Source organism: Brachyhypopomus gauderio, unplaced genomic scaffold, assembly GCF_052324685.1.
Source record: "Brachyhypopomus gauderio isolate BG-103 unplaced genomic scaffold, BGAUD_0.2 sc51, whole genome shotgun sequence".
Classification (NCBI taxonomy): domain Eukaryota; kingdom Metazoa; phylum Chordata; class Actinopteri; order Gymnotiformes; family Hypopomidae; genus Brachyhypopomus; species Brachyhypopomus gauderio.
The window spans coordinates 1-20,368 of NW_027506876.1; the positions used below are offsets into that span (position 1 = coordinate 1).

Genomic DNA, 20,368 nt, shown 5'->3' on the forward strand with positions numbered 1-20,368 from the left:
TACACGCGAAAGGTCCCTGGTTCGATACCAAGCAGAAACATGCTTCTTGATAGAATGGCAAACACACCACTGCTGTTTAGTGGTTTGTTGCCAGTGTAAAGGCTATCAGGGAGCTCTTCCCTTTAGATCCTCAAAGTAAGCTGTCAGTCTCATGTGATAGATACAGGAATGTTCTAAATCGCCATGTACCTTGATAGCAGTACTAATGCAGCCGGTTCAATCAAAATGAAACTCAGTGGAAACTTACCTGGTGCTTTGTCATGTTGTCTCCCAACGTAGAAAACTCATGCTACTCGGTTGATTTGTAGACATTTGTGTTATAAAGGGATCGAATGATGTCAACATTTGGGGTTTGGATGTGAATGTTTTGTCTTAAAGCAGAGTAGACCTACTGCTTAGCCATTGTTGACATGATGACTTCCATGCTCTGATTGTATGAGGAAATGCCCACGAGAGATGTGCCCATTCAGACATGCAAGGTTTCTGTAGTGTAGTGGTCATCACGTTCGCCTCACACGCGAAAGGTCCCTGGTTCGATACCAGGCAAAAACATGCGTTTTGATAGAATGGCAAACACACCACTGCTGTTTAGTGGTTTGTTGCCAGTGTAAAGGCTATCAGGGAGCTCTTCCCTTTAGATCCTCAAAGTAAGCTGTCAGTCTCATGTGATAGATACAGGAATGTTCTAAATCGCCATGTACCTTGATAGCAGTACTAATGCAGCCGGTTCAATCAAAATGAAAATCAGTGGAAACTTACCTGGTGCTTTGTCATGTTGTCTCCCAACGTAGAAAACTCATGCTACTCGGTTGATTTGTAGACGTTTGTGTTATAAAGGGATCGAATGATGTCAACATTTGGGGTTTGGATGTGAATGTTTTGTCTTAAAGCAGAGTAGACCTACTGCTTAGCCATTGTTGACATGATGACTTCCATGCTCTGATTGTATGAGGAAATGCCCACGAGAGATGTGCCCATTCAGACATGCAAGGTTTCTGTAGTGTAGTGGTCATCACGTTCGCCTCACACGCGAAAGGTCCCTGGTTCGATACCAGGCAAAAACATGCGTTTTGATAGAATGGCAAACACACCACTGCTGTTTAGTGGTTTGTTGCCAGTGTAAAGGCCATCAGGGAGCTCTTCCCTTTAGATCCTCAAAGTAAGCTGTCAGTCTCATGTGATAGATACAGGAATGTTCTAAATCGCCATGTACCTTGATAGCAGTACTAATGCAGCCGGTTCAATCAAAATGAAACTCAGTGGAAACTTACCTGGTGCTTTGTCGTGTTGTCTCCCAACGTAGAAAACTCATGCTACTCGGTTGATTTGTAGACGTTTGTGTTATAAAGGGATCGAATGATGTCAACATTTGGGGTTTGGATGTGAATGTTTTGTCTTAAAGCAGAGTAGACCTACTGCTTAGCCATTGTTGACATGATGACTTCCATGCTCTGATTGTATGAGGAAATGCCCACGAGAGATGTGCCCATTCCGACATGCAAGGTTTCTGTAGTGTAGTGGTCATCACGTTCGCCTCACACGCGAAAGGTCCCTGGTTCGATACCAGGCAGAAACATGCTTCTTGATAGAATGACAAACACCACTGCTGTTTAGTGGTTTGTTGCCAGTGTAAAGGCTATCAGGGAGCTCTTCCCTTTAGATCCTCAAAGTAAGCTGTCAGTCTCATGTGATCGATACAGGAATGTTCTAAATCGCCATGTACCTTGATAGCAGTACTAATGCAGCCGGTTCAATCAAAATGAAACTCAGTGGAAACTTGCCTGGTGCTTTGTCATGTTGTCTCCCAACGTAGAAAACTCATGCTACTCGGTTGATTTGTAGACGTTTGTGTTATAAAGGGATCGAATGATGTCAACATTTGGGGTTTGGATGTGAATGTTTTGTCTTAAAGCAGAGTAGACCTACTGCTTAGCCATTGTTGACATGATGACTTCCATGCTCTGATTGTATGAGGAAATGCCCACAAGAGATGTGCCCATTCAGACATGCAAGGTTTCTGTAGTGTAGTGGTCATCACGTTCGCCTCACACGCGAAAGGTCCCTGGTTCGATACCAGGCAGAAACATGCTTCTTGATAGAATGACAAACACCACTGCTGTTTAGTGGTTTGTTGCCAGTGTAAAGGCTATCAGGGAGCTCTTCCCTTTAGATCCTCAAAGTAAGCTGTCAGTATCATGTGATCGATACAGGAATGTTCTAAATCGCCGCGTACCTTGATAGCAGTACTAATGCAGCCGGTTCAATCAAAATGAAACTCAGTGGAAACTTGCCTGGTGCTTTGTCATGTTGTCTCCCAACGTAGAAAACTCATGCTACTCGGTTGATTTGTAGACGTTTGTGTTATAAAGGGATCGAATGATGTCAACATTTGGGGTTTGGATGTGAATGTTTTGTCTTAAAGCAGAGTAGACCTACTGCTTAGCCATTGTTGACATGATGACTTCCATGCTCTGATTGTATGAGGAAATGCCCACGAGAGATGTGCCCATTCAGACAAGCAAGGTTTCTGTAGTGTAGTGGTCATCACTTTCGCCTTACACGCGAAAGGTCCCTGGTTCGATACCAAGCAGAAACATGCTTCTTGATAGAATGGCAAACACACCACTGCTGTTTAGTGGTTTGTTGCCAGTGTAAAGGCTATCAGGGAGCTCTTCCCTTTAGATCCTCAAAGTAAGCTGTCAGTCTCATGTGATAGATACAGGAATGTTCTAAATCGCCATGTACCTTGATAGCAGTACTAATGCAGCCGCTTCAATCAAAATGAAACTCAGTGGAAACTTACCTGGTGCTTTGTCATGTTGTCTCCCAACGTAGAAAACTCATGCTACTCGGTTGATTTGTAGACGTTTGTGTTATAAAGGGATCGAATGATGTCAACATTTGGGGTTTGGATGTGAATGTTTTGTCTTAAAGCAGAGTAGACCTACTGCTTAGCCATTGTTGACATGATGACTTCCATGCTCTGATTGTATGAGGAAATGCCCACGAGAGATGTGCCCATTCAGACAGGCAAGGTTTCTGTAGTGTAGTGGTCATCACGTTCGCCTTACACGCGAAAGGTCCCTGGTTCGATACCAGGCAGAAACATGCTTCTTGATAGAATGACAAACACACCACTGCTGTTTAGTGGTTTGTTGCCAGTGTAAAGGCTATCAGGGAGCTCTTCCCTTTAGATCCTCAAAGTAAGCTGTCAGTCTCATGTGATAGATACAGGAATGTTCTAAATCGCCATGTACCTTGATAGCAGTACTAATGCAGCCGGTTCAATCAAAATGAAACTCAGTGGAAACTTACCTGGTGCTTTGTCATGTTGTCTCCCAACGTAGAAAACTCATGCTACTCGGTTGATTTGTAGACGTTTGTGTTATAAAGGTATCGAATGATGTCAACATTTGGTGTATGGATGTGAATGTTTTGTCTTAAAGCAGAGTAGACCTACTGCTTAGCCATTGTTGACATGATGACTTCCATGCTCTGATTGTATGAGAAAATGCCCACGAGAGATGTGCCCATTCAGTCAAGCAAGGTTTCTGTAGTCTAGTGGTCATCACGTTCGCCTTACATGCGAAAGGTCCCTGGTTTGATACCAGGCAGAAACATGCTTCTTGATAGAATGACAAACACACCACTGCTGTTTAGTGGTTTGTTGCCAGTGTAAAGGCTATCAGGGAGCTCTTCCCTTTAGATCCTCAAAGTAAGCTGTCAGTCTCATGTGATAGATACAGGAATGTTCTAAATCGCCATGTACCTTGATAGCAGTACTAATGCAGCCGGTTCAATCAAAATGAAACTCAGTGGAAACTTACCTGGTGCTTTGTCATGTTGTCTCCCAACGTAGAAAACTCATGCTACTCGGTTGATTTGTAGACGTTTGTGTTATAAAGGTATCGAATGATGTCAACATTTGGTGTATGGATGTGAATGTTTTGTCTTAAAGCAGAGTAGACCTACTGCTTAGCCATTGTTGACATGATGACTTCCATGCTCTGATTGTATGAGAAAATGCCCACGAGAGATGTGCCCATTCAGTCAAGCAAGGTTTCTGTAGTCTAGTGGTCATCACGTTCGCCTTACATGCGAAAGGTCCCTGGTTTGATACCAGGCAAAAACATGCTTTTTGATAGAATGGCAAACACACCACTGCTGTTTAGTGGTTTGTTGCCAGTGTAAAGGCTATCAGGGAGCTCTTCCCTTTAGATCCTCAAAGTAAGCTGTCAGTCTCATGTGATAGATACAGGAATGTTCTAAATCGCCATGTACCTTGATAGCAGTACTAATGCAGCCGGTTCAATCAAAATGAAACTCAGTGGAAACTTACCTGGTGCTTTGTCATGTTGTCTCCCAACGTAGAAAACTCATGCTACTCGGTTGATTTGTAGACGTTTGTGTTATAAAGGTATCGAATGATGTCAACATTTGGTGTTTGGATGTGAATGTTTTGTCTTAAAGCAGAGTAGACCTACTGCTTAGCCATTGTCGACATGATGACTTTCATGCTCTGATTGTATGAGGAAATGCCCACGAGAGATGTGCCCATTTAGACATGCAAGGTTTCTGTAGTGTAGTGGTCATCACGTTCGCCTTACACGCGACAGGTCCCTGGTTTGATACCATGCAGAAACATGCTTTTTGATAGAATGGCAAACACACCACTGCTGTTTAGTGGTTTGTTGCCAGTGTAAAGGCTATCAGGGAGCTCTTCCCTTTAGGTCCTCAAAGTAAGCTGTCAGTCTCATGTGATAGATACAGGAATGTTCTAAATCGCCATGTACCTTGATAGCAGTACTAATGCAGCCGCTTCAATCAAAATGAAACTCAGTGGAAACTTACCTGGTGCTTTGTCATGTTGTCTCCCAACGTAGAAAACTCATGCTACTCGGTTGATTTGTAGACGTTTGTGTTATAAAGGGATCGAATGATGTCAACATTTGGGGTTTGGATGTGAATGTTTTGTCTTAAAGCAGAGTAGACCTACTGCTTAGCCATTGTTGACATGATGACTTCCATGCTCTGATTGTATGAGGAAATGCCCACGAGAGATGTGCCCATTCAGACAGGCAAGGTTTCTGTAGTGTAGTGGTCATCACGTTCGCCTTACACGCGAAAGGTCCCTGGTTCGATACCAGGCAGAAACATGCTTCTTGATAGAATGACAAACACACCACTGCTGTTTAGTGGTTTGTTGCCAGTGTAAAGGCTATCAGGGAGCTCTTCCCTTTAGATCCTCAAAGTAAGCTGTCAGTCTCATGTGATAGATACAGGAATGTTCTAAATCGCCATGTACCTTGATAGCAGTACTAATGCAGCCGGTTCAATCAAAATGAAACTCAGTGGAAACTTACCTGGTGCTTTGTCATGTTGTCTCCCAACGTAGAAAACTCATGCTACTCGGTTGATTTGTAGACGTTTGTGTTATAAAGGTATCGAATGATGTCAACATTTGGTGTATGGATGTGAATGTTTTGTCTTAAAGCAGAGTAGACCTACTGCTTAGCCATTGTTGACATGATGACTTCCATGCTCTGATTGTATGAGAAAATGCCCACGAGAGATGTGCCCATTCAGTCAAGCAAGGTTTCTGTAGTCTAGTGGTCATCACGTTCGCCTTACATGCGAAAGGTCCCTGGTTTGATACCAGGCAAAAACATGCTTTTTGATAGAATGGCAAACACACCACTGCTGTTTAGTGGTTTGTTGCCAGTGTAAAGGCTATCAGGGAGCTCTTCCCTTTAGATCCTCAAAGTAAGCTGTCAGTCTCATGTGATAGATACAGGAATGTTCTAAATCGCCATGTACCTTGATAGCAGTACTAATGCAGCCGGTTCAATCAAAATGAAACTCAGTGGAAACTTACCTGGTGCTTTGTCATGTTGTCTCCCAACGTAGAAAACTCATGCTACTCGGTTGATTTGTAGACGTTTGTGTTATAAAGGTATCGAATGATGTCAACATTTGGTGTTTGGATGTGAATGTTTTGTCTTAAAGCAGAGTAGACCTACTGCTTAGCCATTGTCGACATGATGACTTTCATGCTCTGATTGTATGAGGAAATGCCCACGAGAGATGTGCCCATTTAGACATGCAAGGTTTCTGTAGTGTAGTGGTCATCACGTTCGCCTTACACGCGACAGGTCCCTGGTTTGATACCATGCAGAAACATGCTTTTTGATAGAATGGCAAACACACCACTGCTGTTTAGTGGTTTGTTGCCAGTGTAAAGGCTATCAGGGAGCTCTTCCCTTTAGGTCCTCAAAGTAAGCTGTCAGTCTCATGTGATAGATACAGGAATGTTCTAAATCGCCATGTACCTTGATAGCAGTACTAATGCAGCCGCTTCAATCAAAATGAAACTCAGTGGAAACTTACCTGGTGCTTTGTCATGTTGTCTCCCAACGTAGAAAACTCATGCTACTCGGTTGATTTGTAGACGTTTGTGTTATAAAGGGATCGAATGATGTCAACATTTGGGGTTTGGATGTGAATGTTTTGTCTTAAAGCAGAGTAGACCTACTGCTTAGCCATTGTTGACATGATGACTTCCATGCTCTGATTGTATGAGGAAATGCCCACGAGAGATGTGCCCATTCAGACAGGCAAGGTTTCTGTAGTGTAGTGGTCATCACGTTCGCCTTACACGCGAAAGGTCCCTGGTTCGATACCAGGCAGAAACATGCTTCTTGATAGAATGACAAACACACCACTGCTGTTTAGTGGTTTGTTGCCAGTGTAAAGGCTATCAGGGAGCTCTTCCCTTTAGATCCTCAAAGTAAGCTGTCAGTCTCATGTGATAGATACAGGAATGTTCTAAATCGCCATGTACCTTGATAGCAGTACTAATGCAGCCGGTTCAATCAAAATGAAACTCAGTGGAAACTTACCTGGTGCTTTGTCATGTTGTCTCCCAACGTAGAAAACTCATGCTACTCGGTTGATTTGTAGACGTTTGTGTTATAAAGGTATCGAATGATGTCAACATTTGGTGTATGGATGTGAATGTTTTGTCTTAAAGCAGAGTAGACCTACTGCTTAGCCATTGTTGACATGATGACTTCCATGCTCTGATTGTATGAGAAAATGCCCACGAGAGATGTGCCCATTCAGTCAAGCAAGGTTTCTGTAGTCTAGTGGTCATCACGTTCGCCTTACATGCGAAAGGTCCCTGGTTTGATACCAGGCAGAAACATGCTTCTTGATAGAATGACAAACACACCACTGCTGTTTAGTGGTTTGTTGCCAGTGTAAAGGCTATCAGGGAGCTCTTCCCTTTAGATCCTCAAAGTAAGCTGTCAGTCTCATGTGATAGATACAGGAATGTTCTAAATCGCCATGTACCTTGATAGCAGTACTAATGCAGCCGGTTCAATCAAAATGAAACTCAGTGGAAACTTACCTGGTGCTTTGTCATGTTGTCTCCCAACGTAGAAAACTCATGCTACTCGGTTGATTTGTAGACGTTTGTGTTATAAAGGTATCGAATGATGTCAACATTTGGTGTATGGATGTGAATGTTTTGTCTTAAAGCAGAGTAGACCTACTGCTTAGCCATTGTTGACATGATGACTTCCATGCTCTGATTGTATGAGAAAATGCCCACGAGAGATGTGCCCATTCAGTCAAGCAAGGTTTCTGTAGTCTAGTGGTCATCACGTTCGCCTTACATGCGAAAGGTCCCTGGTTTGATACCAGGCAAAAACATGCTTTTTGATAGAATGGCAAACACACCACTGCTGTTTAGTGGTTTGTTGCCAGTGTAAAGGCTATCAGGGAGCTCTTCCCTTTAGATCCTCAAAGTAAGCTGTCAGTCTCATGTGATAGATACAGGAATGTTCTAAATCGCCATGTACCTTGATAGCAGTACTAATGCAGCCGGTTCAATCAAAATGAAACTCAGTGGAAACTTACCTGGTGCTTTGTCATGTTGTCTCCCAACGTAGAAAACTCATGCTACTCGGTTGATTTGTAGACGTTTGTGTTATAAAGGTATCGAATGATGTCAACATTTGGTGTTTGGATGTGAATGTTTTGTCTTAAAGCAGAGTAGACCTACTGCTTAGCCATTGTCGACATGATGACTTCCATGCTCTGATTGTATGAGGAAATGCCCACGAGAGATGTGCCCATTTAGACATGCAAGGTTTCTGTAGTGTAGTGGTCATCACGTTCGCCTTACACGCGACAGGTCCCTGGTTCGATACCATGCAGAAACATGCTTTTTGATAGAATGGCAAACACACCACTGCTGTTTAGTGGTTTGTTGCCAGTGTAAAGGCTATCAGGGAGCTCTTCCCTTTAGGTCCTCAAAGTAAGCTGTCAGTCTCATGTGATAGATACAGGAATGTTCTAAATCGCCATGTACCTTGATAGCAGTACTAATGCAGCCGGTTCAATCAAAATGAAACTCAGTGGAAACTTACCTTGTGCTTTGTCATGTTGTCTCCCAACGTAGAAAACTCATGCTACTCGGTTGATTTGTAGACGTTTGTGTTATAAAGGGATCGAATGATGTCAACATTTGGGGTTTGGATGTGAATGTTTTGTCTTAAAGCAGAGTAGACCTACTGCTTAGCCATTGTTGACATGATGACTTCCATGCTCTGATTGTATGAGGACATGCCCACGAGAGATGTGCCCATTCAGACAAGCAAGGTTTCTGTAGTGTAGTGGTCATCACGTTCGCCTTACACGCGAAAGGTCCCTGGTTCGATACCAGGCAGAAACATGCTTCTTGATAGAATGACAAACACACCACTGCTGTTTAGTGGTTTGTTGCCAGTGTAAAGGCTATCAGGGAGCTCTTCCCTTTAGGTCCTCAAAGTAAGCTGTCAGTCTCATGTGATAGATACAGGAATGTTCTAAATCGCCATGTACCTTGATAGCAGTACTAATGCAGCCGGTTCAATCAAAATGAAACTCAGTGGAAACTTACCTGGTGCTTTGTCATGTTGTCTCCCAACGTAGAAAACTCATGCTACTCGGTTGATTTGTAGACGTTTGTGTTATAAAGGGATCGAATGATGTCAACATTTGGGGTTTGGATGTGAATGTTTTGTCTTAAAGCAGAGTAGACCTACTGCTTAGCCATTGTTGACATGATGACTTCCATGCTCTGATTGTATGAGGACATGCCCACGAGAGATGTGCCCATTCAGACAAGCAAGGTTTCTGTAGTGTAGTGGTCATCACGTTCGCCTTACACGCGAAAGGTCCCTGGTTCGATACCAGGCAGAAACATGCTTCTTGATAGAATGACAAACACCACTGCTGTTTAGTGGTTTGTTGCCAGTGTAAAGGCTATCAGGGAGCTCTTCCCTTTAGGTCCTCAAAGTAAGCTGTCAGTCTCATGTGATAGATACAGGAATGTTCTAAATCGCCATGTACCTTGATAGCAGTACTAATGCAGCCGCTTCAATCAAAATGAAACTCAGTGGAAACTTACCTGGTGCTTTGTCATGTTGTCTCCCAACGTAGAAAACTCATGCTACTCGGTTGATTTGTAGACGTTTGTGTTATAAAGGGATCGAATGATGTCAACATTTGGGGTTTGGATGTGAATGTTTTGTCTTAAAGCAGAGTAGACCTACTGCTTAGCCATTGTTGACATGATGACTTCCATGCTCTGATTGTATGAGGAAATGCCCACGAGAGATGTGCCCATTCAGACAGGCAAGGTTTCTGTAGTGTAGTGGTCATCACGTTCGCCTTACACGCGAAAGGTCCCTGGTTCGATACCAGGCAGAAACATGCTTCTTGATAGAATGACAAACACACCACTGCTGTTTAGTGGTTTGTTGCCAGTGTAAAGGCTATCAGGGAGCTCTTCCCTTTAGATCCTCAAAGTAAGCTGTCAGTCTCATGTGATAGATACAGGAATGTTCTAAATCGCCATGTACCTTGATAGCAGTACTAATGCAGCCGGTTCAATCAAAATGAAACTCAGTGGAAACTTACCTGGTGCTTTGTCATGTTGTCTCCCAACGTAGAAAACTCATGCTACTCGGTTGATTTGTAGACGTTTGTGTTATAAAGGTATCGAATGATGTCAACATTTGGTGTATGGATGTGAATGTTTTGTCTTAAAGCAGAGTAGACCTACTGCTTAGCCATTGTTGACATGATGACTTCCATGCTCTGATTGTATGAGAAAATGCCCACGAGAGATGTGCCCATTCAGTCAAGCAAGGTTTCTGTAGTCTAGTGGTCATCACGTTCGCCTTACATGCGAAAGGTCCCTGGTTTGATACCAGGCAGAAACATGCTTCTTGATAGAATGACAAACACACCACTGCTGTTTAGTGGTTTGTTGCCAGTGTAAAGGCTATCAGGGAGCTCTTCCCTTTAGATCCTCAAAGTAAGCTGTCAGTCTCATGTGATAGATACAGGAATGTTCTAAATCGCCATGTACCTTGATAGCAGTACTAATGCAGCCGGTTCAATCAAAATGAAACTCAGTGGAAACTTACCTGGTGCTTTGTCATGTTGTCTCCCAACGTAGAAAACTCATGCTACTCGGTTGATTTGTAGACGTTTGTGTTATAAAGGTATCGAATGATGTCAACATTTGGTGTATGGATGTGAATGTTTTGTCTTAAAGCAGAGTAGACCTACTGCTTAGCCATTGTTGACATGATGACTTCCATGCTCTGATTGTATGAGAAAATGCCCACGAGAGATGTGCCCATTCAGTCAAGCAAGGTTTCTGTAGTCTAGTGGTCATCACGTTCGCCTTACATGCGAAAGGTCCCTGGTTTGATACCAGGCAAAAACATGCTTTTTGATAGAATGGCAAACACACCACTGCTGTTTAGTGGTTTGTTGCCAGTGTAAAGGCTATCAGGGAGCTCTTCCCTTTAGATCCTCAAAGTAAGCTGTCAGTCTCATGTGATAGATACAGGAATGTTCTAAATCGCCATGTACCTTGATAGCAGTACTAATGCAGCCGGTTCAATCAAAATGAAACTCAGTGGAAACTTACCTGGTGCTTTGTCATGTTGTCTCCCAACGTAGAAAACTCATGCTACTCGGTTGATTTGTAGACGTTTGTGTTATAAAGGTATCGAATGATGTCAACATTTGGTGTTTGGATGTGAATGTTTTGTCTTAAAGCAGAGTAGACCTACTGCTTAGCCATTGTCGACATGATGACTTCCATGCTCTGATTGTATGAGGAAATGCCCACGAGAGATGTGCCCATTTAGACATGCAAGGTTTCTGTAGTGTAGTGGTCATCACGTTCGCCTTACACGCGACAGGTCCCTGGTTCGATACCAGGCAGAAACATGCTTCTTGATAGAATGACAAACACCACTGCTGTTTAGTGGTTTGTTGCCAGTGTAAAGGCTATCAGGGAGCTCTTCCCTTTAGATCCTCAAAGTAAGCTGTCAGTATCATGTGATCGATACAGGAATGTTCTAAATCGCCGCGTACCTTGATAGCAGTACTAATGCAGCCGGTTCAATCAAAATGAAACTCAGTGGAAACTTGCCTGGTGCTTTGTCATGTTGTCTCCCAACGTAGAAAACTCATGCTACTCGGTTGATTTGTAGATGTTTGTGTTATAAAGGGATCGAATGATGTCAACATTTGGGGTTTGGATGTGAATGTTTTGTCTTAAAGCAGAGTAGACCTACTGCTTAGCCATTGTTGACATGATGACTTCCATGCTCTGATTGTATGAGGAAATGCCCACGAGAGATGTGCCCATTCAGACAAGCAAGGTTTCTGTAGTGTAGTGGTCATCACTTTCGCCTTACACGCGAAAGGTCCCTGGTTCGATACCAAGCAGAAACATGCTTCTTGATAGAATGGCAAACACACCACTGCTGTTTAGTGGTTTGTTGCCAGTGTAAAGGCTATCAGGGAGCTCTTCCCTTTAGATCCTCAAAGTAAGCTGTCAGTCTCATGTGATAGATACAGGAATGTTCTAAATCGCCATGTACCTTGATAGCAGTACTAATGCAGCCGGTTCAATCAAAATGAAACTCAGTGGAAACTTACCTGGTGCTTTGTCATGTTGTCTCCCAACGTAGAAAACTCATGCTACTCGGTTGATTTGTAGACGTTTGTGTTATAAAGGGATCGAATGATGTCAACATTTGGTGTTTGGATGTGAATGTTTTGTCTTAAAGCAGAGTAGACCTACTGCTTAGCCATTGTTGACATGATGACTTCCATGCTCTGATTGTATGAGAAAATGCCCACGAGAGATGTGCCCATTCAGTCAAGCAAGGTTTCTGTAGTCTAGTGGTCATCACGTTCGCCTTACATGCGAAAGGTCCCTGGTTTGATACCAGGCAAAAACATGCTTTTTGATAGAATGGCAAACACACCACTGCTGTTTAGTGGTTTGTTGCCAGTGTAAAGGCTATCAGGGAGCTCTTCCCTTTAGATCCTCAAAGTAAGCTGTCAGTCTCATGTGATAGATACAGGAATGTTCTAAATCGCCATGTACCTTGATAGCAGTACTAATGCAGCCGGTTCAATCAAAATGAAACTCAGTGGAAACTTACCTGGTGCTTTGTCATGTTGTCTCCCAACGTAGAAAACTCATGCTACTCGGTTGATTTGTAGACGTTTGTGTTATAAAGGTATCGAATGATGTCAACATTTGGTGTTTGGATGTGAATGTTTTGTCTTAAAGCAGAGTAGACCTACTGCTTAGCCATTGTCGACATGATGACTTTCATGCTCTGATTGTATGAGGAAATGCCCACGAGAGATGTGCCCATTTAGACATGCAAGGTTTCTGTAGTGTAGTGGTCATCACGTTCGCCTTACACGCGACAGGTCCCTGGTTTGATACCATGCAGAAACATGCTTTTTGATAGAATGGCAAACACACCACTGCTGTTTAGTGGTTTGTTGCCAGTGTAAAGGCTATCAGGGAGCTCTTCCCTTTAGGTCCTCAAAGTAAGCTGTCAGTCTCATGTGATAGATACAGGAATGTTCTAAATCGCCATGTACCTTGATAGCAGTACTAATGCAGCCGCTTCAATCAAAATGAAACTCAGTGGAAACTTACCTGGTGCTTTGTCATGTTGTCTCCCAACGTAGAAAACTCATGCTACTCGGTTGATTTGTAGACGTTTGTGTTATAAAGGGATCGAATGATGTCAATATTTGGGGTTTGGATGTGAATGTTTTGTCTTAAAGCAGAGTAGACCTACTGCTTAGCCATTGTTGACATGATGACTTCCATGCTCTGATTGTATGAGGAAATGCCCACGAGAGATGTGCCCATTCAGACAGGCAAGGTTTCTGTAGTGTAGTGGTCATCACGTTCGCCTTACACGCGAAAGGTCCCTGGTTCGATACCAGGCAGAAACATGCTTCTTGATAGAATGACAAACACACCACTGCTGTTTAGTGGTTTGTTGCCAGTGTAAAGGCTATCAGGGAGCTCTTCCCTTTAGATCCTCAAAGTAAGCTGTCAGTCTCATGTGATAGATACAGGAATGTTCTAAATCGCCATGTACCTTGATAGCAGTACTAATGCAGCCGGTTCAATCAAAATGAAACTCAGTGGAAACTTACCTGGTGCTTTGTCATGTTGTCTCCCAACGTAGAAAACTCATGCTACTCGGTTGATTTGTAGACGTTTGTGTTATAAAGGTATCGAATGATGTCAACATTTGGTGTATGGATGTGAATGTTTTGTCTTAAAGCAGAGTAGACCTACTGCTTAGCCATTGTTGACATGATGACTTCCATGCTCTGATTGTATGAGAAAATGCCCACGAGAGATGTGCCCATTCAGTCAAGCAAGGTTTCTGTAGTCTAGTGGTCATCACGTTCGCCTTACATGCGAAAGGTCCCTGGTTTGATACCAGGCAGAAACATGCTTCTTGATAGAATGACAAACACACCACTGCTGTTTAGTGGTTTGTTGCCAGTGTAAAGGCTATCAGGGAGCTCTTCCCTTTAGATCCTCAAAGTAAGCTGTCAGTCTCATGTGATAGATACAGGAATGTTCTAAATCGCCATGTACCTTGATAGCAGTACTAATGCAGCCGGTTCAATCAAAATGAAACTCAGTGGAAACTTACCTGGTGCTTTGTCATGTTGTCTCCCAACGTAGAAAACTCATGCTACTCGGTTGATTTGTAGACGTTTGTGTTATAAAGGTATCGAATGATGTCAACATTTGGTGTATGGATGTGAATGTTTTGTCTTAAAGCAGAGTAGACCTACTGCTTAGCCATTGTTGACATGATGACTTCCATGCTCTGATTGTATGAGAAAATGCCCACGAGAGATGTGCCCATTCAGTCAAGCAAGGTTTCTGTAGTCTAGTGGTCATCACGTTCGCCTTACATGCGAAAGGTCCCTGGTTTGATACCAGGCAAAAACATGCTTTTTGATAGAATGGCAAACACACCACTGCTGTTTAGTGGTTTGTTGCCAGTGTAAAGGCTATCAGGGAGCTCTTCCCTTTAGATCCTCAAAGTAAGCTGTCAGTCTCATGTGATAGATACAGGAATGTTCTAAATCGCCATGTACCTTGATAGCAGTACTAATGCAGCCGGTTCAATCAAAATGAAACTCAGTGGAAACTTACCTGGTGCTTTGTCATGTTGTCTCCCAACGTAGAAAACTCATGCTACTCGGTTGATTTGTAGACGTTTGTGTTATAAAGGTATCGAATGATGTCAACATTTGGTGTTTGGATGTGAATGTTTTGTCTTAAAGCAGAGTAGACCTACTGCTTAGCCATTGTCGACATGATGACTTCCATGCTCTGATTGTATGAGGAAATGCCCACGAGAGATGTGCCCATTTAGACATGCAAGGTTTCTGTAGTGTAGTGGTCATCACGTTCGCCTTACACGCGACAGGTCCCTGGTTCGATACCATGCAGAAACATGCTTTTTGATAGAATGGCAAACACACCACTGCTGTTTAGTGGTTTGTTGCCAGTGTAAAGGCTATCAGGGAGCTCTTCCCTTTAGGTCCTCAAAGTAAGCTGTCAGTCTCATGTGATAGATACAGGAATGTTCTAAATCGCCATGTACCTTGATAGCAGTACTAATGCAGCCGGTTCAATCAAAATGAAACTCAGTGGAAACTTACCTGGTGCTTTGTCATGTTGTCTCCCAACGTAGAAAACTCATGCTACTCGGTTGATTTGTAGACGTTTGTGTTATAAAGGGATCGAATGATGTCAACATTTGGGGTTTGGATGTGAATGTTTTGTCTTAAAGCAGAGTAGACCTACTGCTTAGCCATTGTTGACATGATGACTTCCATGCTCTGATTGTATGAGGACATGCCCACGAGAGATGTGCCCATTCAGACAAGCAAGGTTTCTGTAGTGTAGTGGTCATCACGTTCGCCTTACACGCGAAAGGTCCCTGGTTCGATACCAGGCAGAAACATGCTTCTTGATAGAATGACAAACACACCACTGCTGTTTAGTGGTTTGTTGCCAGTGTAAAGGCTATCAGGGAGCTCTTCCCTTTAGGTCCTCAAAGTAAGCTGTCAGTCTCATGTGATAGATACAGGAATGTTCTAAATCGCCATGTACCTTGATAGCAGTACTAATGCAGCCGGTTCAATCAAAATGAAACTCAGTGGAAACTTACCTGGTGCTTTGTCATGTTGTCTCCCAACGTAGAAAACTCATGCTACTCGGTTGATTTGTAGACGTTTGTGTTATAAAGGGATCGAATGATGTCAACATTTGGGGTTTGGATGTGAATGTTTTGTCTTAAAGCAGAGTAGACCTACTGCTTAGCCATTGTTGACATGATGACTTCCATGCTCTGATTGTATGAGGACATGCCCACGAGAGATGTGCCCATTCAGACAAGCAAGGTTTCTGTAGTGTAGTGGTCATCACGTTCGCCTTACACGCGAAAGGTCCCTGGTTCGATACCAGGCAGAAACATGCTTCTTGATAGAATGACAAACACCACTGCTGTTTAGTGGTTTGTTGCCAGTGTAAAGGCTATCGGGGAGCGCTTGCCTTTAGATCCTCAAAGTGAGCTGTCAGTCTCATGTGATCGATACAGGAATGTTCTAAATCGCCATGTACCTTGATAGCAGTACTAATGCAGCCGGTTCAATCAAAATGAAACTCAGTGGAAACTTACCTGGTGCTTTGTCATGTTGTCTCCCAACGTAGAAAACTCATGCTACTCGGTTGATTTGTAGACGTTTGTGTTATAAAGGTATCGAATGATGTCAACATTTGGTGTATGGATGTGAATGTTTTGTCTTAAAGCAGAGTAGACCTACTGCTTAGCCATTGTTGACATGATGACTTCCATGCTCTGATTGTATGAGGAAATGCCCACAAGAGATGTGCCCATTCAGACATGCAAGGTTTCTGTAGTGTAGTGGTCATCACGTTCGCCTCACACGCGAAAGGTCCCTGGTTCGATACCAGGCAGAAACATGCTTCTTGATAGAATGACAAACACCACTGCTGTTTAGTGGTTTGTTGCCAGTGTAAAGGCTATCAGGGAGCTCTTCCCTTTAGATCCTCAAAGTAAGCTGTCAGTATCATGTGATCGATACAGGAATGTTCTAAATCGCCGCGTACCTTGATAGCAGTACTAATGCAGCCGGTTCAATCAAAATGAAACTCAGTGGAAACTTGCCTGGTGCTTTGTCATGTTGTCTCCCAACGTAGAAAACTCATGCTACTCGGTTGATTTGTAGACGTTTGTGTTATAAAGGGATCGAATGATGTCAACATTTGGGGTTTGGATGTGAATGTTTTGTCTTAAAGCAGAGTAGACCTACTGCTTAGCCATTGTTGACATGATGACTTCCATGCTCTGATTGTATGAGGAAATGCCCACGAGAGATGTGCCCATTCAGACAAGCAAGGTTTCTGTAGTGTAGTGGTCATCACTTTCGCCTTACACGCGAAAGGTCCCTGGTTCGATACCAAGCAGAAACATGCTTCTTGATAGAATGGCAAACACACCACTGCTGTTTAGTGGTTTGTTGCCAGTGTAAAGGCTATCAGGGAGCTCTTCCCTTTAGATCCTCAAAGTAAGCTGTCAGTCTCATGTGATAGATACAGGAATGTTCTAAATCGCCATGTACCTTGATAGCAGTACTAATGCAGCCGGTTCAATCAAAATGAAACTCAGTGGAAACTTACCTGGTGCTTTGTCATGTTGTCTCCCAACGTAGAAAACTCATGCTACTCGGTTGATTTGTAGACGTTTGTGTTATAAAGGGATCGAATGATGTCAACATTTGGGGTTTGGATGTGAATGTTTTGTCTTAAAGCAGAGTAGACCTACTGCTTAGCCATTGTTGACATGATGACTTCCATGCTCTGATTGTATGAGGAAATGCCCACGAGAGATGTGCCCATTCAGACATGCAAGGTTTCTGTAGTGTAGTGGTCATCACGTTCGCCTCACACGCGAAAGGTCCCTGGTTCGATACCAGGCAAAAACATGCTTTTTGATAGAATGGCAAACACACCACTGCTGTTTAGTGGTTTGTTGCCAGTGTAAAGGCCATCAGGGAGCTCTTCCCTTTAGATCCTCAAAGTAAGCTGTCAGTCTCATGTGATAGATACAGGAATGTTCTAAATCGCCATGTACCTTGATAGCAGTACTAATGCAGCCGGTTCAATCAAAATGAAACTCAGTGGAAACTTACCTGGTGCTTTGTCGTGTGGTCTCCCAACGTAGAAAACTCATGCTACTCGGTTGATTTGTAGACGTTTGTGTTATAAAGGGATCGAATGATGTCAACATTTGGGGTTTGGATGTGAATGTTTTGTCTTAAAGCAGAGTAGACCTACTGCTTAGCCATTGTTGACATGATGACTTCCATGCTCTGATTGTATGAGGAAATGCCCACGAGAGATGTGCCCATTCCGACATGCAAGGTTTCTGTAGTGTAGTGGTCATCACGTTCGCCTCACAAGCGAAAGGTCCCTGGTTCGATACCAGGCAGAAACATGCTTCTTGATAGAATGACAAACACCACTGCTGTTTAGTGGTTTGTTGCCAGTGTAAAGGCTATCAGGGAGCTCTTCCCTTTAGATCCTCAAAGTAAGCTGTCAGTCTCATGTGATCGATACAGGAATGTTCTAAATCGCCATGTACCTTGATAGCAGTACTAATGCAGCCGGTTCAATCAAAATGAAACTCAGTGGAAACTTGCCTGGTGCTTTGTCATGTTGTCTCCCAACGTAGAAAACTCATGCTACACGGTTGATTTGTAGACGTTTGTGTTATAAAGGGATCGAATGATGTCAACATTTGGTGTTTGGATGTGAATGTTTTGTCTTAAAGCAGAGTAGACCTACTGCTTAGCCATTGTTGACATGATGACTTCCATGCTCTGATTGTATGAGGAAATGCCCACGAGAGATGTGCCCATTCAGACAAGCAAGGTTTCTGTAGTGTAGTGGTCATCACTTTCGCCTTACACGCGAAAGGTCCCTGGTTCGATACCAAGCAGAAACATGCTTCTTGATAGAATGGCAAACACACCACTGCTGTTTAGTGGTTTGTTGCCAGTGTAAAGGCTATCAGGGAGCTCTTCCCTTTAGATCCTCAAAGTAAGCTGTCAGTCTCATGTGATAGATACAGGAATGTTCTAAATCGCCATGTACCTTGATAGCAGTACTAATGCAGCCGGTTCAATCAAAATGAAACTCAGTGGAAACTTACCTGGTGCTTTGTCATGTTGTCTCCCAACGTAGAAAACTCATGCTACTCGGTTGATTTGTAGACGTTTGTGTTATAAAGGGATCGAATGATGTCAACATTTGGGGTTTGGATGTGAATGTTTTGTCTTAAAGCAGAGTAGACCTACTGCTTAGCCATTGTTGACATGATGACTTCCATGCTCTGATTGTATGAGGAAATGCCCACAAGAGATGTGCCCATTCAGACATGCAAGGTTTCTGTAGTGTAGTGGTCATCACGTTCGCCTCACACGCGAAAGGTCCCTGGTTCGATACCAGGCAGAAACATGCTTCTTGATAGAATGACAAACACCACTGCTGTTTAGTGGTTTGTTGCCAGTGTAAAGGCTATCAGGGAGCTCTTCCCTTTAGATCCTCAAAGTAAGCTGTCAGTATCATGTGATCGATACAGGAATGTTCTAAATCGCCGCGTACCTTGATAGCAGTACTAATGCAGCCGGTTCAATCAAAATGAAACTCAGTGGAAACTTGCCTGGTGCTTTGTCATGTTGTCTCCCAACGTAGAAAACTCATGCTACTCGGTTGATTTGTAGACGTTTGTGTTATAAAGGGATCGAATGATGTCAACATTTGGGGTTTGGATGTGAATGTTTTGTCTTAAAGCAGAGTAGACCTACTGCTTAGCCATTGTTGACATGATGACTTCCATGCTCTGATTGTATGAGGAAATGCCCACGAGAGATGTGCCCATTCAGACAAGCAAGGTTTCTGTAGTGTAGTGGTCATCACTTTCGCCTTACACGCGAAAGGTCCCTGGTTCGATACCAAGCAGAAACATGCTTCTTGATAGAATGGCAAACACACCACTGCTGTTTAGTGGTTTGTTGCCAGTGTAAAGGCTATCAGGGAGCTCTTCCCTTTAGATCCTCAAAGTAAGCTGTCAGTCTCATGTGATAGATACAGGAATGTTCTAAATCGCCATGTACCTTGATAGCAGTACTAATGCAGCCGGTTCAATCAAAATGAAACTCAGTGGAAACTTACCTGGTGCTTTGTCATGTTGTCTCCCAACGTAGAAAACTCATGCTACTCGGTTGATTTGTAGACGTTTGTGTTATAAAGGGATCGAATGATGTCAACATTTGGGGTTTGGATGTGAATGTTTTGTCTTAAAGCAGAGTAGACCTACTGCTTAGCCATTGTTGACATGATGACTTCCATGCTCTGATTGTATGAGGAAATGCCCACGAGAGATGTGCCCATTCAGACAAGCAAGGTTTCTGTAGTGTAGTGGTCATCACGTTCGCCTTACACGCGAAAGGTCCCTGGTTCGACACCAGGCAGAAACATGCTTCTTGATAGAATGGCAAACACACCACTGCTGTTTAGTGGTTTGTTGCCAGTGTAAAGGCTATCAGGGAGCTCTTCCCTTTAGATCCTCAAAGTAAGCTGTCAGTCTCATGTGATAGATACAGGAATGTTCTAAATCGCCATGCACCTTGATAGCAGTACTAATGCAGCCGGTTCAATCAAAATGAAACTCAGTGGAAACTTACCTGGTGCTTTGTCATGTTGTCTCCCAACGTAGAAAACTCATGCTACTCGGTAGATTTGTAGACGTTTGTGTTATAAAGGTATCGAATGATGTCAACATTTGGTGTTTGGATGTGAATGTTTTGTCTTAAAGCAGAGTAGACCTACTGCTTAGCCATTGTCGACATGATG

The 20,368-nt window shown here is 43.2% G+C and overlaps 27 non-coding genes across 27 annotated transcripts; all 27 read left to right on the forward strand.

Moving 5' to 3' along the window:
- Nucleotides 1-1,503: 1,503 nt before the first annotated feature.
- Nucleotides 1,504-1,576, forward strand: trnav-cac (transfer RNA valine (anticodon CAC)). The gene has a single exon. It is a non-coding gene; the product is annotated as a tRNA-Val (tRNA).
- Nucleotides 1,577-2,013: 437 nt separating this feature from the next.
- Nucleotides 2,014-2,086, forward strand: trnav-cac (transfer RNA valine (anticodon CAC)). Its single transcript has one exon. It is a non-coding gene; the product is annotated as a tRNA-Val (tRNA).
- A 437-nt stretch (nt 2,087-2,523) lies between these two features.
- trnav-uac (transfer RNA valine (anticodon UAC)) lies at nt 2,524-2,596 on the forward strand. Its single transcript has one exon. It is a non-coding gene; the product is annotated as a tRNA-Val (tRNA).
- A 439-nt stretch (nt 2,597-3,035) lies between these two features.
- trnav-uac (transfer RNA valine (anticodon UAC)) lies at nt 3,036-3,108 on the forward strand. The gene has a single exon. It is a non-coding gene; the product is annotated as a tRNA-Val (tRNA).
- Nucleotides 3,109-3,547: 439 nt separating this feature from the next.
- Nucleotides 3,548-3,620, forward strand: trnav-uac (transfer RNA valine (anticodon UAC)). Its single transcript has one exon. It is a non-coding gene; the product is annotated as a tRNA-Val (tRNA).
- Nucleotides 3,621-5,083: 1,463 nt separating this feature from the next.
- On the forward strand, nt 5,084-5,156 carry trnav-uac (transfer RNA valine (anticodon UAC)). The gene has a single exon. It is a non-coding gene; the product is annotated as a tRNA-Val (tRNA).
- Nucleotides 5,157-6,619: 1,463 nt separating this feature from the next.
- Nucleotides 6,620-6,692, forward strand: trnav-uac (transfer RNA valine (anticodon UAC)). The gene has a single exon. It is a non-coding gene; the product is annotated as a tRNA-Val (tRNA).
- Nucleotides 6,693-7,131: 439 nt separating this feature from the next.
- On the forward strand, nt 7,132-7,204 carry trnav-uac (transfer RNA valine (anticodon UAC)). Its single transcript has one exon. It is a non-coding gene; the product is annotated as a tRNA-Val (tRNA).
- A 951-nt stretch (nt 7,205-8,155) lies between these two features.
- trnav-uac (transfer RNA valine (anticodon UAC)) lies at nt 8,156-8,228 on the forward strand. The gene has a single exon. It is a non-coding gene; the product is annotated as a tRNA-Val (tRNA).
- Nucleotides 8,229-8,667: 439 nt separating this feature from the next.
- trnav-uac (transfer RNA valine (anticodon UAC)) lies at nt 8,668-8,740 on the forward strand. The gene has a single exon. It is a non-coding gene; the product is annotated as a tRNA-Val (tRNA).
- A 439-nt stretch (nt 8,741-9,179) lies between these two features.
- Nucleotides 9,180-9,252, forward strand: trnav-uac (transfer RNA valine (anticodon UAC)). The gene has a single exon. It is a non-coding gene; the product is annotated as a tRNA-Val (tRNA).
- A 437-nt stretch (nt 9,253-9,689) lies between these two features.
- On the forward strand, nt 9,690-9,762 carry trnav-uac (transfer RNA valine (anticodon UAC)). The gene has a single exon. It is a non-coding gene; the product is annotated as a tRNA-Val (tRNA).
- A 439-nt stretch (nt 9,763-10,201) lies between these two features.
- trnav-uac (transfer RNA valine (anticodon UAC)) lies at nt 10,202-10,274 on the forward strand. The gene has a single exon. It is a non-coding gene; the product is annotated as a tRNA-Val (tRNA).
- A 951-nt stretch (nt 10,275-11,225) lies between these two features.
- Nucleotides 11,226-11,298, forward strand: trnav-uac (transfer RNA valine (anticodon UAC)). The gene has a single exon. It is a non-coding gene; the product is annotated as a tRNA-Val (tRNA).
- A 437-nt stretch (nt 11,299-11,735) lies between these two features.
- trnav-uac (transfer RNA valine (anticodon UAC)) lies at nt 11,736-11,808 on the forward strand. Its single transcript has one exon. It is a non-coding gene; the product is annotated as a tRNA-Val (tRNA).
- A 1,463-nt stretch (nt 11,809-13,271) lies between these two features.
- Nucleotides 13,272-13,344, forward strand: trnav-uac (transfer RNA valine (anticodon UAC)). The gene has a single exon. It is a non-coding gene; the product is annotated as a tRNA-Val (tRNA).
- Nucleotides 13,345-13,783: 439 nt separating this feature from the next.
- Nucleotides 13,784-13,856, forward strand: trnav-uac (transfer RNA valine (anticodon UAC)). Its single transcript has one exon. It is a non-coding gene; the product is annotated as a tRNA-Val (tRNA).
- A 951-nt stretch (nt 13,857-14,807) lies between these two features.
- trnav-uac (transfer RNA valine (anticodon UAC)) lies at nt 14,808-14,880 on the forward strand. The gene has a single exon. It is a non-coding gene; the product is annotated as a tRNA-Val (tRNA).
- A 439-nt stretch (nt 14,881-15,319) lies between these two features.
- On the forward strand, nt 15,320-15,392 carry trnav-uac (transfer RNA valine (anticodon UAC)). The gene has a single exon. It is a non-coding gene; the product is annotated as a tRNA-Val (tRNA).
- Nucleotides 15,393-15,831: 439 nt separating this feature from the next.
- On the forward strand, nt 15,832-15,904 carry trnav-uac (transfer RNA valine (anticodon UAC)). Its single transcript has one exon. It is a non-coding gene; the product is annotated as a tRNA-Val (tRNA).
- A 437-nt stretch (nt 15,905-16,341) lies between these two features.
- trnav-cac (transfer RNA valine (anticodon CAC)) lies at nt 16,342-16,414 on the forward strand. Its single transcript has one exon. It is a non-coding gene; the product is annotated as a tRNA-Val (tRNA).
- Nucleotides 16,415-16,851: 437 nt separating this feature from the next.
- Nucleotides 16,852-16,924, forward strand: trnav-uac (transfer RNA valine (anticodon UAC)). Its single transcript has one exon. It is a non-coding gene; the product is annotated as a tRNA-Val (tRNA).
- A 951-nt stretch (nt 16,925-17,875) lies between these two features.
- On the forward strand, nt 17,876-17,948 carry trnav-cac (transfer RNA valine (anticodon CAC)). The gene has a single exon. It is a non-coding gene; the product is annotated as a tRNA-Val (tRNA).
- A 437-nt stretch (nt 17,949-18,385) lies between these two features.
- trnav-uac (transfer RNA valine (anticodon UAC)) lies at nt 18,386-18,458 on the forward strand. The gene has a single exon. It is a non-coding gene; the product is annotated as a tRNA-Val (tRNA).
- Nucleotides 18,459-18,897: 439 nt separating this feature from the next.
- trnav-cac (transfer RNA valine (anticodon CAC)) lies at nt 18,898-18,970 on the forward strand. The gene has a single exon. It is a non-coding gene; the product is annotated as a tRNA-Val (tRNA).
- A 437-nt stretch (nt 18,971-19,407) lies between these two features.
- trnav-uac (transfer RNA valine (anticodon UAC)) lies at nt 19,408-19,480 on the forward strand. Its single transcript has one exon. It is a non-coding gene; the product is annotated as a tRNA-Val (tRNA).
- Nucleotides 19,481-19,919: 439 nt separating this feature from the next.
- On the forward strand, nt 19,920-19,992 carry trnav-uac (transfer RNA valine (anticodon UAC)). The gene has a single exon. It is a non-coding gene; the product is annotated as a tRNA-Val (tRNA).
- The last annotated feature ends 376 nt before the right edge of the window (nt 19,993-20,368 follow it).